Source organism: Hippocampus guttulatus, chromosome 2 (assembly GCF_054856545.1).
Source record: "Hippocampus guttulatus isolate MCC_2025c chromosome 2, RoL_Hgut_1.0, whole genome shotgun sequence".
NCBI lineage: Eukaryota > Metazoa > Chordata > Actinopteri > Syngnathiformes > Syngnathidae > Hippocampus > Hippocampus guttulatus.
Window position 1 is genome coordinate 15470843 of NC_141262.1, and position 16361 is coordinate 15487203.

Here is a 16361-nt window from a genome sequence, read left to right on the forward strand (position 1 = left end):
TCACATTGTGGCCAACGTTTTCAATCAACGTGTCATTCTATTTGCTGTGAATGGGGATCAAAGGATTTTGGTAACCTCGAGGAAAGGGGAGTCCACCCTTTTTTTGACCCAAACTCTACTTTTTAAGCAATCAACGACCAGACAGACACATGCACACACAAACAACAAGCTTTGAATGAGGAACAAAAAAAGAGACATATCTCAACCGCTCTGATCGCTAGTGACAAGAAACTGCTAAAACCTTCATGTGATGCAGCACTTGCGCCAGCATGGTTAAGGGTGACCTACTAAAACAAAATAATAATAATTCAATAAAATAATCCTCCACCTAGCTAATATATGAAAACATATATTATAAAACATACTTTTTTTTCCCCCCTCTCCCTACCCAGTGTTTTCCTTTCTGAACTCTGACTGTAAATTTCCCAATTGCGGAACAAATAAAGGATATCTTAATCTTAAAACTGCACTCATCTGTTAAACTTTGTGGACGTGTTTGCACTGGTATGCAATATCCTTTGTGAATAGGACATTTAGAAGGTGCAAACTTCGGGGGCAAATGGAAGGCGGTAGCGGCAGCCGCAGTTCATTCTTTGTGGATTCGGCCCTCATCCGTTTAAGAAGGTCCTACAATAACATTTTGATGGTCGGGGACACACGTTGAGTGTGTCACTCGCTGATCCGAGACATTCTACTGTGGCAAAACATAAAACGGAAACCCCTTTGAGCACCGTGTGCACCTTCTGGCAAGAAAAGGCACAATCTTGTAGGCTTATTTAGGCAGTTGCAGAGCCATTGCCGCTGTGGACTAGCTGGCCCAAATGGAGGTGCTGTTCGGCATGATAATATACCAGCTGCAGCAACACAGTGCAGCCATGCACTTCAACCCGTTTTCCAAGTTTCTTGCTCCTTCCAACGACTGTATATCACAGCGTGACAGTTACAAATGACTTATTATTTTTCCTCCTTACATAGAAATCGCATGAATCTCTTTAGGACTCAGTCCACTGGATCCAGCAACTGCGTACCTTCTCTTTTTCTTCTCTCTCCATTAATAAAGCCAAGGCTACTATGAACGCAGGCCGACAGAGATAAATGGGAAAAGAGTGAAAGGAGAAGCGAGGAATGAGGGAAGGAGAAAGAACTGGAGAGTGGGATGCATGGGAATAGAACAGGGCTCCGTTGTTTGTTATTTTCACAAGCGCACATCCAAACAGCGTTTCTATATTGTGTTTGATCTGGAGACTGAAAAAGAGTTTTCTCCGAGGACAAAGAGGTTAACAGATCATTTTTAAACCCGCACTCCCATACATCTACACAAGAAGGGATGGAGTAGGTGCCCATCTTTAACAGCAGAGTGGGAATGTAATGGGGTTAGAATGCATGCATTTCGATTAGAAATAACCTGGAAAAAACATCTCTCCATCCATCCATTTTCCGAATCGCTTTAGGGTCGCGGATTTGCTGGAGTCTATCCCAGCTGTCTTTGGGCCTAGGCGGGGGACACCCTGAATCGGTTGCCAGCCCATCGCATTGGATCAAACATACCCCGTAAATCTGTGTAAAGTGCATCTTGTAAGTGATCAAAACAAAGGCGCAATTCCCAACGTTCAGAAACTAGCGGGCTGCTGGTTTGCTCCCAGTTTTCCTGTTGATGAACTCTGTTGTACTTCATTTGCTCTTTGAAAAATCCAATAACTTTTGCTGCAGGGACAGTGAACTTTGAGTACACCGATGATACAACAGTGATGCAGTAGATTCTGTAAAAGCTGCCCCTAAAGTACTTTGACTGTTATTCACTCGTCGGCTGTTCAATTACACTTCTCACATCTACCAACAGTCTTGCAACTATATTGCAAGTCAAACATCAAGGCCAGAAATATATTTCATCCTATGCAATCCGTAAAATGATATTTTGTTTCCACTTTTATGCCTGTTGATGTATGCATAAACAAACATACCATGACTGTGTCCTGCCTGCTGGGTATAACTCCCCCGCTGTTGATTTTAAATCGTCGAAAACTGGCTGTGACAACTATATTCCTTCGTGATTCACATTTCGCTGTATTTGTATCAAGTTGTACTTAACGCCTCTTGCTGACAAACTAATTTAGTGTGACAAGCAGCAAAACCTTTGTTGATGTCTGCACACCATCCTCAGTTCAGATGATGATGCCTGCTCTGCAGCGATACCCTGTGCGTGTGTAAGTAACCAAAATCTGATCTTATAATCATCATCATTGGGCTCATTGGGTTGAGACCACCACCAACTTCTCGGTTCATCAAAAGTATTCTGAAGTTCACCCATTTCAATGCCCGCGTCCCTCAAAATTAGATTGGACTGGGCAAGTGTCTTTTCAGAAGAGGGAGTGATTAAATTGTTTCCGCTTTTGCTCATTGTTTTTCTGTCCTGCAGTGTACTGTAAACTGCAGTCAGGATTTTGTTCAATTTATTTGCTTCTGGGGAGAGATTTCAGTATGCCTGTATCTGCTGACATGCTCTTGGATTGATCAAGTGGGACTCCGGACAGCCCAAACTGTGGAAAACTCTTGAAAACTCAAGAGTTATAGTGACAGGTGTGGATTTTTGTTGGGGTATTATTGGGTATGCCAGAAGACTTTAGGGAGAAAAAAAAACAAAGACATTCAAAAGATACTTTCAGTGTCACTTACAATACAAACAAGATCCAATAGAATACAAATGCAACTTTGGGGGAAATATTCTCCGGTGCCACACCAATGGGCTGAAACTGGACGGAAGACTTGGAGCAGGTATTCATATCAAGAACTCGAATGTTGCTCGGTCTCCCATTCAGTAATCTATCTTCTTGGGCCAACTGAGTACCATCTCCCAGGCAGAAGTCTTCATATCAATGGCAACAGAGATTCTGCTTGAGGAGGGGTTCCAGCAACAGATGGCAGGCTGTTGTTAAGCACTTGAAAGCACTACAGTCACATCCATTAAAATAACAACACAATCATAGGTAAGAATAAAAATATATAGCGTCATAGCTTACAAGAGGTGCAGTTTTATTCCCTCTTGTTCCGGATTGTGCCGAAAGACAACTACTAATAAGAAACTAATAGTTTATGCAACAATTTCAGGATGTACTCTGCCTGCTGCCCAAAGACAGCTGGGGTAGGCCCAGCACGCCCACAACCCTCGTGAGGATAAGCAGATCAGATAATGAATGGGTGGATGTCCAGTCAGCTCCATCAATATTTGGACATTGACACAATTTTCAGCATTCCAGCTCGCTACACCAACACACTAGATTGAAATGAAACAATCGAGAAGTGCTTGAGTTCAGAAACTGCGCTTGAATTTGAGGGTATTCGCGTTCAAATCAAGTGAACGGGGTAGGAATTTATAGGTGCCTCCACCTTTGTAAAGGACAGAATGTGATGGGACAAGTGGCTACTCAGCTGTTCCATGACCAGGAGGTCTGGCAGACTTCAGGCTGTCCTTGATTGCAAAGGATTTGCAACCGATCTGATGACTGTTAGTTTGTTCAATTGTTTTCTTTATCAAATGAATCTGGTGTTGTTTTATACTTTTTTGAAGTTTTTGTTTTCAAATGAAGCATTAAAGCAATCAATAATATCTTCAGCAGTTGATAAAGGCGGCAACAGAGAACAAGTTTAATACAAACCAAAAGGCTCAAGAAATACCATGAAACTGTGGCATGTGTGTTTTTATGTACTTATAAAACAATGCTTTGTTCAAATATACTCTAGAACCAACTTCATCTGTTCCTGTACTTTAAAGCTACCTAGTTCTTTGTTTTTGTTTTTTTTTGCCTGGGTAATGAAGTTGAATCAGCACAGAAACATGTCAAATCATTTTGGCAAGACGCTGATCTTTGCCATATTACTGCTGCTGCTGTAGCAAGCTGGAACTGCGCTGTTGCTGCTGTGTACACTATTACTCCATTTGATCACAATCCATAGGGACGAGCCCGTCAGAGGACATTACGTCAACTAAGGAGAGGCTACAGACACTGGTAGATTTGCTGAGGGCTGTACTGGAGAGTCACAGTGATGAAGAGGAGGGGGGAAGCGCATAAAGGAAGGAGAGGGCAGATCTTCGCAGTTCTTATACATTACAGTAGATTTCATTTGCCATGTACTGTACGGCATGTCATGTCAAGGTGTCAAAATTAAATCGATGAGTCGAGGATTAATCGATTAGCAAAGTAAGTGACAACTATTTTCATAATTGAGTATTCATTTAGAGCCATTGCGTCGCTTAAAATTGTCCGCATTCTCAGATTCCAGCCTCTCCCCTCTGATATCTGTGGTCCTTCATGAAATCAGACTGATAGTCTTTTGTATTTATTCAAAATAAGGCATTTGCAAGCGTCTGCATTTGCTTTGGAAAATGACTGAACCAGTGACTGAATCGGTTTCAAAATCTTTTTGAGTGAGTAAAATATCAATGTTGTGAGATATTTCTTTATTGTTTTGTTGTTAATCACTAGACACCACATTAACCACACTAATTGGTTAATAAACACTAATCAAGAACATTTTTGTAATACACGTAAATGCAAATAAAATTTTACCCAATTCAATTGAAAGAATAATCGATTCTAAAATTATTCGATAGTGACAGCCCTAATACAATCAGAATCAGAATCAGAATCATCTTTATTGGCCAAGTATGTAGAACACACAAGGAATTTGTCTCCGGTATAACACGCTGCATTAGTATCATCGTAAACAACAAATCATTGAACCATTTTAGAGTAACCAGTAGCAGTATTTGTAGTACAAGAAGAGTGACTACGTCAGTGACTGTTTAAGGAGTTAATGGCTAGAGGGAAGAAGCTGTTTAAGTGTCTACTGCATTTGGTGCGCAGGGATCTGTAGCGTCTGCCTGAGGGGAGTAGCTGGAAAAGGTGGTGGGCAGGGTGCAGTTGATCCAGGAGGATTTTCCGTGCCCTTGTCTTGATTCTTGCAGTGTGCAAGTCCTCAAGAGTGGGTAGGGCGGTGCCAACGATTTTTTCCGCCGTCCTAACTGTCCGTTGAAGTCGGATTTTGTCCTTTTTTGTGGCAGCCCCAAACCAAACCGTGATGGAAGAACACAGGATTGATTCGATGACTGCCGTGTAGAACTGTCGTAGCACCTCCTGTGGCAGGCCATGCTTCCTCAGCAGCCTCAGGAAGTACATCCTCTGCCGGGCCCTTTTCAGGATGGAGATGGTGTTGACTTCCCACTTCATGTCCTGGGAGACTGTGATTCCCAGGAACTTGAAGGTCTCGACGGTTGACACAGGGCAGTTGGATAGTGTGAGGGGCAACTGTGGAGAAGAATGTTTCCTGAAGTCCACGATCATCTCTACAGTCTTGAGCGTGTTCAGCCCAAGGTTGTGTCGGCTGCACCAGAGCTCCAGCTGCTCCACTTGTTGGCGGTACGCAGACTCGTCGCCGTCTTTGATGAGACCGATGACCGTGGTGTCGTCTGCGAACTTTATGAGTTTGACAGCTGGATCTGTTGAGGTGCAATCGTTTGTGTAGAGAGAGAAGAGCAGTGGAGAGAGGACACATCCCTGTGGGGCTCCAGTGCTGGTGGTGCGTATTGATGATGTTGTTGCTCCCAGTCTCACCTGTTGTGTCCGTCCCGTCAGGAAGCTGAGGATCCACTGGCAGATTGTAGGGGACACACCGAGGTGGAGAAGTTTGGGGGTGAGGAGTTCCGGGATGATGGTGTTGAACGCAGAGCTGAAATCCACAAACAGAATCCTTGCGTAGGTCCCTGTGCTGTCAAGGTGCTCGAGGATGTAGTGCAGACCTATGTTGACTGCGTCTTCCACAGACCTGTTTGCCCGGTAGGCAAACTGGAGGGGGTCCAGCAGGGGTCCGGTGACGTTCTTTAGGTGGTTCAGCACAAGGCGTTCAAAGGACTTCATGACCACAGACGTCAGGGCGACAGGCCTATAGTCGTTCAGTTCCGATGTTGCCGATTTCTTGGGAACTGGGATGATGGTAGACTGTTTGAAGCAGAATGGGACCTCACACAGCTCCAGAGATCTGTTGAAGATTTGTGTGAAGACCGGAGCCAGCTGGTCAGCGCAGACTTTCAGGCAGGAGGGGGACACTTTGTCAGGCCCCGCAGCTTTCTTGATCTTCTGCTGCTTGAAGAGCCGTCTCACATCCTGTTCGTGGATCTGTAGTGGAGAAAAAGAGGGTGGGGGGGTAGGTAGAGTGGTTTCTGGTAGAGGTGGGTGTGTGTGGGAAATGGGGGTGACCTTTTCAAATCGGCAGAAAAACATGTTATTTCATTAGCAAGACCCTTATTGTTCACTGTTTGGGGGGGTGGCATTCTATAGTTAGTGATTGCTTTCAGGCCATTCCATACAGATGCAGAGTCGTTAGCAGAGAACTGGTTTTTCAGCCTCTCTGCATAGCTTCTCTTAGCGATGTTAATTTCCTTTGTCAATTGGTTTCGGGCGTGTTTGTACAGTGCCCGATCTCCACTTCTAAATGCGGCCTCTTTCTCTTTCCTGAGTTGCCTGAGTTTGGGAGTAAACCATGGCTTGTTATTGTTGAAGGAGCGGAAGGACTTCGTTGGTACACACATGTCCTCACAGAAACTGATGTATGATGTTACAGTGTCTGTGTATTCATCCAGTGTGCCCGTTGAAGTTTCAAAGACGCCCCAATCAGTGCAGTCTAAGCATTCTTGTAGAGCTAGCTTTGCTTCATCTGTCCATTTTTTCACAGTCTTAACAACCGGTTTAGCACATTTGAGTTTCTGTCTGTATGTAGGTATTAAGTGGATTAAATTGTGGTCAGAAAGACCCAATGCTGCACGGGCGACCGATCGGTATGAATTTTTGATTGTTGTATAGCAGTGGTCTAGAATGTTGCCTTCTCTGGTGAAACAGTCGATGTGCTGCTTATATCTGGGAAGTTCACGGTTAAGATGTGCTCTATTAAAATCGCCCAAAATTATCAGGGGTGACTCTGGGTATTTTAGATCGAGTTTGTTTACTTGTTCGGCTAGCGTTTGTATCGCCGTGTTAGCGTTAGCTTGTGGCGCAATGTAAACACCGACTAGTAAAAAGGAGGTGAACTCACGTGGCGAGTAGAATGGCTTGCAGTTTAAAGACAGCGACTCCAGGTCCGGGCTGCAGTGTGCGTCGAGCTTCGTGACATCAGTGCACCATTCTTCGTTGATATAGAAGCAAATCCCGCCACCTTTCGATTTCCCTGATAGCTCTGTGTCGCGGTCGGCTCGGAGAAGGCGGAAGCCGGGTAGATGTAGCGCGGAATCCGGGTGGCGGTCACTGAGCCAGGTTTCAGTGAAGCAGAGCGCAGCAGAACGTGCAAAGGTTTTGTTGGTCTTTGTGAGGAGAAGAAGTTCATCCATCTTGTTTGGCAGAGATCGTAGATTAGCAAGATGGATCGATGGGAGCGGGGTTCGAAATCCGCGCTGCCGGAGCTTGACGAGCACGCCGGCTCTCTTCCCCCTCCTCCGGCGGAGTTTCCATGCTCCGCACAGCGCAGCCGCTCCGCTCGCGATTAGCTCCGAAAAACCTTGTGGGTTTTCGTGTGCTGGTGAAAAAAGACCGAGCGTAGACTCCCCAATGCGCAGCAACTTTTCCCTCGTGTAAGTAAGCCGCTCAGGGTCGCCAAAAACTAACGAAAATGACAAAAACAGGGATAATACTAGGGAGCGTGTGACCGAGGCTGCCATACCTGTCGGCGCCCGATGATTATCCTGTTCCAGGTTTACCACTGCCAGTTTTCGACAGTTTTACCAGGGGTGGTGAGAAGGGTGGCAGGAGGTTTAGTTGGAAGGGTGGAGGTTAAAACCCAGAAAAACACACACACACACACTTTTAATTCGGGTTTAATTCTCTCCAGTCCAAGTTTTATACATACCACAGGAAGATCACTCAATGTTGAGCACTGGCCCAGTCCGTCCAATTTTCGACGAGGGCTGCCACCAACGATTGTTATGCCAGTCGACTAATTAATTTACAATTAGTTGACTAATTGGATCATGGAAATGCTAGCATATTGCTCCAGCAAGCAGCTCCTCTTTTACAACCATCAGTATCTTGTAGACCAAATTCTTTAAGGTATATTTTAATATGATAGAGAGCACAACCGCGGGGCCGCAATTAACGTCCAATACTACTGCTCACTAGGGTTTCAAGTAAATTGTGACACTTGACTGACCATTTGAGCATATTAAACACAGACTAGAGCAACCACGAATATCATGGAGTTTATCTGACTGTTGTAGTCTGCTGGGGACGGTCAAGTTAGAATGGACTTGATGCCACCATTTCCTCTTGAAAGGAGGGAGGGTTGGTGTGAGATAAATTCAAATTTTTAATTTTACATATTTTTGTACACACTATGGAGTCACTATAAGGAGCATTTGTGGTAAAATGCTGAATTTAGTATTCAGAGATTCATTGCGGGGCGGCCCGCTGCTCCAGTGGTTAGCACGTCGACCTCACAGTGCAGAGGTCGTGGGTTCGATCCCGGCTCCGGCCTTCTTGTGTGGAATTTGCATGTTCTCCCCAGGCCTGTGTGGGTTCTCTCCGGGTACTCCGTTTTCCTCCGTTTGCATGTTCTCCCCAGGCCTTTGTGGGTTCTCTCCGGGTACTCAGTTTTCCTCCCACACTCCAAAAATATGCATGGCAGGCTGATAGAACACTCTAAATTGTCTCTCGGTGTGAGCGTGAGCACGGACAGTTGTTCGTCGATGTGTGCCCTGTGATTGGCTGGCAACCGGTTCAGGGTGCCCCGCCTACTGCCCGAACACGGCTGGGATAAGCTCCAGCACGCCCCGCGACCCTTGTGAGGATAAAATGGTTCAGAAAATGCATGGATGGATCGATAGATTCATATCCAATGGCAGGAGTAGCAACTGGAGGGTCAAGGCATTTCGTAAAGCTAGCAGCTACCACCGTGTAAAACCGCCGATAAAAGTCACAAAAGCAAAAGTGGCAGTGAAAGTATGTTCTGGTAGTTGCTGCAACTGCAAACAGGCAATAGTTGGCACCAATTAAAATCTATAATTAGTCAAATGGATGACAAAAAAAAGGAAAAAAAATAGTTTCTGATCTGGTTTTAGAAAAAAAACCATTTACATTCTAATTCTTAAGATAAGATAAGATATCCTTTATTTGTCCCGCAATGGGGAAATTACAATCAGAATTCAGAAAGGAAAAACGCTGGGTAGGGAGAGGGAAAAAAAACCACGCTCGAACTATCCTCTTCCGAGGATAATTTAAGTCCAGGATAAAAAAGACCCTAGCACATGAATAAGCATTAGACAGTTACAACAAGTCACAAGACATAACATGTATAAGGGGGAATGAATGGGAAGGGGGGGAGGGTAGGGTAACCGTGACCCGGCCGAAATGACCAGCTGCACGGATTCACACGAGCGCTCTGCATGTCGAACCACGTCACGGGGGAAAAAGAATCGAAGCGATGAAGACGGTGATAACAAGGATGTGTATGCGCGTGTGGTTGTCCAGTTATGTATGCGTATGCGTGTGCAGGTCATAGCTGCTTCGTCGAGGTCTGCTCATCATGAAGACAGTCCCGGCTTATCAGTCCATGGCCGAGAAGGAGGGGGGTTGGTGGCGGGGGGCCCTAGACTCCATGCGTATTTCCATCCAGGGGAAAGGCCAGATAGCGTTGTTTGTTTTGGAGAGACGGCCGCCAACAATTCCAGACTGCCTTGAGTCCTTGGTCTGTATCTCTCACTGGCGCCGATCAGCCAATCCTCAATTCCTTTTCGAAGCGAAAATTCCAACGTCTCCATGGTATTATCGATCGCACGGAGTCGCTCCAAACCGCAACAATATTGCGGTTGAGCTCAGTCACCGCTTGAGTCTGAGTGTTGGACATTCGCGCCAAGCCATCCAGAGTGACCGGCAGCTTCTTCACTTCCAATAGAGCTGCTCCCGTCGGTTGAATTTTGCGACAGAACAGCAAGCTGCCAACACCAAACAGCAGCATACCTGTTATCAAAAGGCCAATAATGTAGATGTCTTCCACGGACAGTACTGTCAGGCACACCGATCTCCACTTTCTCCATGGATCCAGGGCGTATCCGGCAGCAAGTGTACCCGGAGGGCAAGCAGGCTCCCCACTGCCTGCTCTTTCCGTCGAAAAAAAATTGTCAATTACATCGAGAGACCAGCCAACTAATTCCATGGTTAGTTCTTCGGATGAAAACACGGTAGGAGGCTAGGGAAAAAGTTGGACAAAAGACAGCACAAAAAGACTAAGTGACGAGCAGGGAAAAAAAAAAGGTGGGGGGGCAGGGAGCAGAGCAGAAGCGTCCGCCTTCGTCGAGAGCCAAGCAGAAAACTGCATGTCTAACAAGAAAGTACACCTCAAATCTGACCTCAGCAAACACGATCCGCTGTCCGATGCAATTAAAATCCTTCTATTCCTTCAGCCATAAATTTAGACGATGGCGATGACTTAATGAAAACCACCAGCAATGTCCCACAGTGAATATCTTCCAGCCGTTTCCCCTTTCAAAGCCCCTAAAGTTCTTCACTTTTGCTGCTTGAATTTATTGAACATCTATTTATATATTTAAAAATAAACATTATATTGTTTCACTTTTGTAAGATGAACAAATGCATTGTGCCATTATAAGTCAATGTCACTTCCCTATGAACATTGATCGACTTTCCAGCTTAAAAAAAAAAAAATGGAAGTTGAAAAGGTGAAGTTGAAATAGCCACCAGCAAGATTAAAAAAATAAATAATCCTTTGGTGTTCCGCTCCATTGCCAAGATTTTCACAACTCCTCTAACCCTGGACGCAGCAGATGAAAAATGTCTTCGTAGTCAGGGATGCAATCACATTTCCCTCTTTTGTCAAGTAAATTGAGAAAGAGGCCTGTGACCAGAATGACTAACACGAAGACAGTTATAATAGTTGCAGTCCAGACAATGTGACCGCCAAGAAGGCTAACACTGCCAGAGAGTCTGTCTACTCTCAGTGATGCCATCAGTATCGTGTAGCTGGACAGCATGAAATGACACCTCCACACTCGTGCGTTTTACAGCAGCTGTATATTGTTCGCAGCATTCCTGCAAAACAACCAAAGCATATCCATTTAACACTGGCAAGGATGAAAGCTAAATAAAACTATCATTAACAAAGAATCAGCCCTCCACATTAATCAACCTTCAAGTGCCGGGCTGTCATCCAAGGCCTTTGTCAGCAGACAGTCATCCTTCTGACAGAGAATATACTGAATCACCAAGTTCTTATCAGCTGCAGGGCTCCATTCTGAACTCTGCTTGTCCTCCACGTTGCTGTGAACTGACCTACAGGCGCCAGAACAATCCCACGGAAAGTTACTATCGTTTGCTGCGGCAACAGATTTAGACGTTCTTTTTTTCTTGCAACAATAGCAACACTACCGCAACCAATTATGACAATGTTAGGTTATGAGAAGTCAGATCCCTATAGCGCGTTTGCCTGCTGGTTGAGTAGAAGCTCCTGTGGCTCAAGCCAAACAGTAGATTTATTTTCTGGACCTGGCTTTGACACCTCTGGTTATGTGATTATCATGTGTAATAATTTCGATGAGCAGTCAAAAATATGGATGTTGAATAAATACTCAATCTTTATTCGTAACAGTTCGAAACACGAACAATTCTTGAGAACGAGAACAAGATTGGTGACCTGGTCTTCTCTCTCAGCCCTCCCGGCAGTTTGCATAGTCTTGAGCATGTTTAGTAGCGTAATGACGTCTCATTTTTTGAGCACCGCAACTTTCTCTGTGCATTTAAGGCAGCCTTGTGCTCGATCACTGTTTTTTTTTCTTGAAATTGGCTGCTCTCGTCGCCAACCTTTTTCTTCACAGCAAAATTTGAAAAAGCCATGACTGAGAGTGAGTGACAAGATATGTTTTCCTTCCACTTGGTGTCACTTCAGAATTACCTTTCGCCACAAGCTGTCATGCTTGTAGCTCATAAATGAAACAATGGTAGCTCATAAACGAAACAAACAAACATACAAACAAAAATCCACACAAAATGTGTAGGGCAACAAAATTGCCAAAAAAGGTGTGGGCCACACGAACATTAAAAATGTATGGCAAGTAGGAGACTGCAAAACATCATGCAAAAGGGCTCCTGGGCCATAACTTTGAGACCACTGATTTAAAATGTTGAAAATGCAAACACGGGTGGCCGTCCAGTGGTTAGCACGTCGGCTTCACAGTGCAGAGGTACCGGGTTCGATTCCAGCTCCGGCCTCCCTGTGTGGAGTTTGCATGTTCTCCCCGGGCCTGCGTGGGTTTTCTCCGGGTGCTCCGGTTTCCTCCCACATTCCAAAAACATGCATGGCAGGCTGATTGGACACTCTAAATTGTCCCTAGGTGTGAGTGTGGGCGTGGATGGTTGTTTGTCTCTGTGTGCCCTGCGATTGGCTGGCAACTGATTCAGGGTGTCCCCCGCCTACTGCCCGAAGACGGCTGGGATAGGCTCCAGCCCCCCCGCGACCCGAGTGAGGATCAAGCGGTTCGGAAAATGGATGGATGGATGGAAAATGCAAACACAGATTTGTTTAATACTATTCAACACCATGCAATATTAAATTAACCCTATGGCAAATGCAAAGCTGCCTCTGCAACAAAAAAAACAACATTCCTCTGACAAAATATGAGGCATTGATCCTTTCTTCAAGCAAGACATAAAATGTCATAGTGTCACCAAAATGCATTTCTTTTACAGAACCCTCGCATTTATAAATATAATGTTCACAAGTGAAATACCTTTCTGTCAAATTAATATAAACTAAACTAGTGCGGATGAAACTCTGGATTTGCGTTACATAGTTGAATTGGCACAACAAAATTCAGATATACATCATCGCAATCTGTGCGAACCTGGCATCGTCGAAATAGGCAAAAAGGTGTGCACTTGCACAAACAACATAAATAATGTGTGTGAACATTAAAAAAAAAAAAACACCAACACGAAATCAAAAATAATTTGCAATCATTAAATGTGTCAATTATTGTGGTGGTTACATTCCAGAGTACCCCCACGACAGACAAAATCTATGAAGTAGCAACCACACACACACACGCGCGCCTCCCAGTGCCCTTGCTCGTTGAAAATTGACTGCACCTTGCTGCTAAAGAGCCATAATTCTTAAACCCGATGAATTCCCACACTTGAGTATGAGTATCTGTGGCAGAATCACACGTCTGTCTTCCTCTCTGCTCTTACATACACTCAACATGCGTACACACCAGGGGTGCCCGAATCTTTTGGACCGAAGATCGACTTTTCGATCAACTAACCTCCCACGATCGACCCGCGCACGCACATACAGTACACACACACGACATGATGAGCAACACGGAGGCATGCGACGAACTTTTGCAGCCCGTTAACTATCGTAGCTCACACATACCGTTTTAAAGTGCTTCCCTCGGCCCCCTAGATTCCTATTCTTTACCCGTGCCCTCAGTGAATTGTACACGAAGCAAACGCTGAATGAGAATAATGATAACGATATAAGATATAGCGCAACAGCTCTGATCACAAGCTGCAATTGCAGACTGCTGAGCGCTAACAACTTCCGGTGACCCAGGTCACACGCCACCATAGGTTAAAGATTTACCTGCTTTATCTTATTTTATTTCTTAAAATACTTTTTGTGAAAATGAGACTGATATGATGATTAGAGTGCAGTGTACATTAACACCAAAAATACATAACAAAGACACACAAATGGTTATTTGTTTTTTTTCCTCCTCTACAACCCTCGCGATCGACTTTGGACCAGGCGGCGATCTACCGGTTGATCGCGATCGACGTAATGGACACCACTGATATACTCCATTGCAACACTCTCTCTGTTCTCTGAACAGAAATTCCCTCTAATGCTCATACAGAGAAGAGGACTTCAAGATAGGGGGGGGGGGGGGGGGGGGGGGGAAGGGAAACACCTGCTGGGCTGTAAAGCACTCAGACAAACAGCGTCTGTATTTGGAAAGTTTGAACAAATGGCAAAATTATACAGTTGATCTCCAAAAAGCGGCTTTGTCCTTACCGCTGGTTGACTGAATGGAAAACAGCATAAACAGGCTGTTTTGCTGTAGTTTTTCTGCAACACATTGTAATGGATGTTTGTGGATTTCCGTTAAGAGTACAATTAAAAGAGCGTACTAATACATGGTAAACTAAAATAACATTAACATCCACAGTATCGGGTGCACCTGGGTCCTCCATTAGGGCCCAATACAAAGAGTAGTATCAAAGGGCAGGTTGTTGTTTGGCCTGGTCAGAGACTTCTATTTGTAGCAGTTTGTACGACACTGCATGACACTGAGGTGTTTGGGTTGTGTTGAAATGTAATGTAGCTACATGGGGGAGGGACAAACTAATAGGAACAGCTCTGTGATGTAAAGTTCAGCAGCCTCCTCATAAACACACAAATACACATCTTGTTCAGAGGTGTCACAGCTAAATCCCCCCATAACTGATCGTCAATGGGGCTGCCCCGGCGAAGCACCGGACCAAATCTTGCCGTCTGAACACCCCTATGAAGCCCCCCCCCCCCCCCGACCGACTTTTAATTGGGGGTAGGTGGGTCATGTTGGAGGACCCCGAACGACTTCATATTTTTCCTCACAGATCAATAACCTGATCTTGTTTGGATGTCCAATATCTGACAGTGTCAATCAAACCACTGCAATTTGATCTTTCGCCTGCGTTCCTAATAATGTGACCTGTTGTCGTCCATTCAGCGAGCGCTGGGAAGTACAGTACCATGGTTTTATGGGAGCCAGATACAAAACGGTCACGAGGAAGTAAAAAATGCATCTTGTGAAAATCTCATTTTTCTTTAACCAGACTGAACTATGAAATGCCTCTTTTTGCGGTTTATCCCTCGGTGCACACATACGCACGAGCAAAAACATGCAAACTATCACTGGCACGTATGCTCACTTAATCGGACGTTAACACTCGTGCGCGAGGGCACGCGCACACACACACACACACACACCTGCCCACGCAACTTGTCAAGTAGAAACGTATGAGCCATGCGTGAAATAGAATTGTGATAGCCTCTTACCTGCGATGTGAGAGGTACACGCTCAGTCTCCAAAGGGATGCCAATGACAGAATTTTGACCCGCGCAGGATGTTACAGTTTTCGAATAATCCACAACCTCTCTCTTCTCTTTCTTCTCTTCTCTTCTCACCGCTGCAGCCAAACGATTACCTCGAGGAGATCGCGTAATTTCATCCCCCTCTCGGTCAAAAGCGATTCTCCGAATCTCTGACCGAACTTTTTGGGTTTAAAAAAGCGTATTTAAAACACCTTTCCCTTTTCTCCACTCTTTTGAATAAGACATGGACTCCGGTCGGTCCTTCTGCGTTCGCGCATTACTCTGGAGCAGCCGGTCCACTTTTACGCATCCAAAGTGCAGAGAGTCTGAGGCTTTCGCTCGAAAAAAAAATCTAATGAACGATCAGACGGAGCGCCGATGCTTGTTATTTTGGCAATGTAGAACTTTGTGTCCTTCATTCTCAATGCGTAATCGTTGTCATGACGTCCTCACTTGCCCAGCTGAAGTCAGTTGATTGGCCAATTGCCTGCCAATAAATGCGCAAGGTGTTGTAAGAGTCGCCGTCACTTTCCTCCGATATATTCCAAATGTCAAAATGCAGTCCCAGAGAAAAGTCGTGTTTCACGCAAAGGTGCCCGCTGATATCGCTCCGAACATTCAAAAATCCCTTCGAGTATGACAACCTCGAAGTTCTACTTCCCTAGACGTGCTGTCAGCTTTTTTGAAATGTACGTTTCTACCCAAGTCCACAAAAAAAAAACGCTATCGTAAAAATTGGTTCGTCTTCTTCTCTTCAATGCATTAGGCGCTTGAAGGTGTCTTTTAAATTACCTCCTGCAAGGGGAAAACCCCCGTTTCGAAGCCTCGAGTCACTCCTTTCGCATTCCTCTCCTCACCGAGGGAGGAGAAGGGTTTAAGAGGATGAGAGGTTAAAAGAGAGGGTTGATGTCTTTGCTTTCCACTAAAACGGACCTTCTGGGATAACGAAAGGACGCGGAAGAAAATATGAGAGAGGGGCTACGACGCTTATGTGACAGATCAACTCTACTTTTCTCAGTGGAGGAATGCGCCTCGTCCTCCTCACCCCACCTCCTTCTATACGTCTCTCTCACCTCAGGTCTAGTGGGTGGCTCTCATTCAAACTAACTTAAATAAGTATGCCGAAATGTGTCATAAAAGAGAATTTGGTATGCGGTAGGCTATTTTATGCACTACATTTAAATTATTTTCTGACTGTTTCGTTGGAAGAGATGGGGCAAACATGAAGGGTG

General features: G+C 45.0%; 1 protein-coding gene across 2 annotated transcripts in view; it reads right to left on the reverse strand.

The window, feature by feature from the left end:
* The window catches only part of il1rapl2 (interleukin 1 receptor accessory protein-like 2), a 237051-nt gene extending 220988 nt beyond the window's left edge, over positions 1–16063 (reverse strand). For both annotated transcript variants that reach the window (XM_086138595.1, XM_086138587.1), the window contains exon 1: positions 15094–16063. The gene's annotated coding sequence lies outside the window, so the exon portion shown is untranslated. The remainder of the gene's footprint in view (positions 1–15093) is intronic.
* Positions 16064–16361: the final 298 nt, after the last annotated feature.